Here is a 411-nt window from a genome sequence, read left to right as displayed (position 1 = left end):
CCTCCATAATGACAGCCTTTGCACGCAAACTGAAAATCTGGCTGCAGAGGGACAGCGACGGGGAGTAGAGGAATAGAAATTAGCAACAGCGAAAGATCGAGGCTGAAGGGTTAACAAGCTGCAATTACAGGGAAAAAAAGGAGAGTGAAGAGAACTGTGCGCGAGAGTGGCGAGGAACCGCCTTGTTTACAGGTCCTGCTTGAGCGCACAGGAGCACTTGTACTTAGAGATTATCTGAGTGTTGTAATAATGTTTCTGTGCGGAACACCCAACTGTAGAGACTTCAGGTGCTCTTGTACTTCTTAATGATAATCTTCGAACGCCACGAACGCTCTGTTGGACTGGCGTGTGGGTTTCTTCCATGTCCCTATTTGATTTTTTATTCATTTTCACATTTTACAGCTATTTATC

Source organism: Penaeus monodon, chromosome 31 (assembly GCF_015228065.2).
Source record: "Penaeus monodon isolate SGIC_2016 chromosome 31, NSTDA_Pmon_1, whole genome shotgun sequence".
Taxonomy (NCBI): Eukaryota; Metazoa; Arthropoda; class Malacostraca; order Decapoda; family Penaeidae; genus Penaeus; species Penaeus monodon.
Note: the sequence above shows the minus strand (reverse complement) of the source record.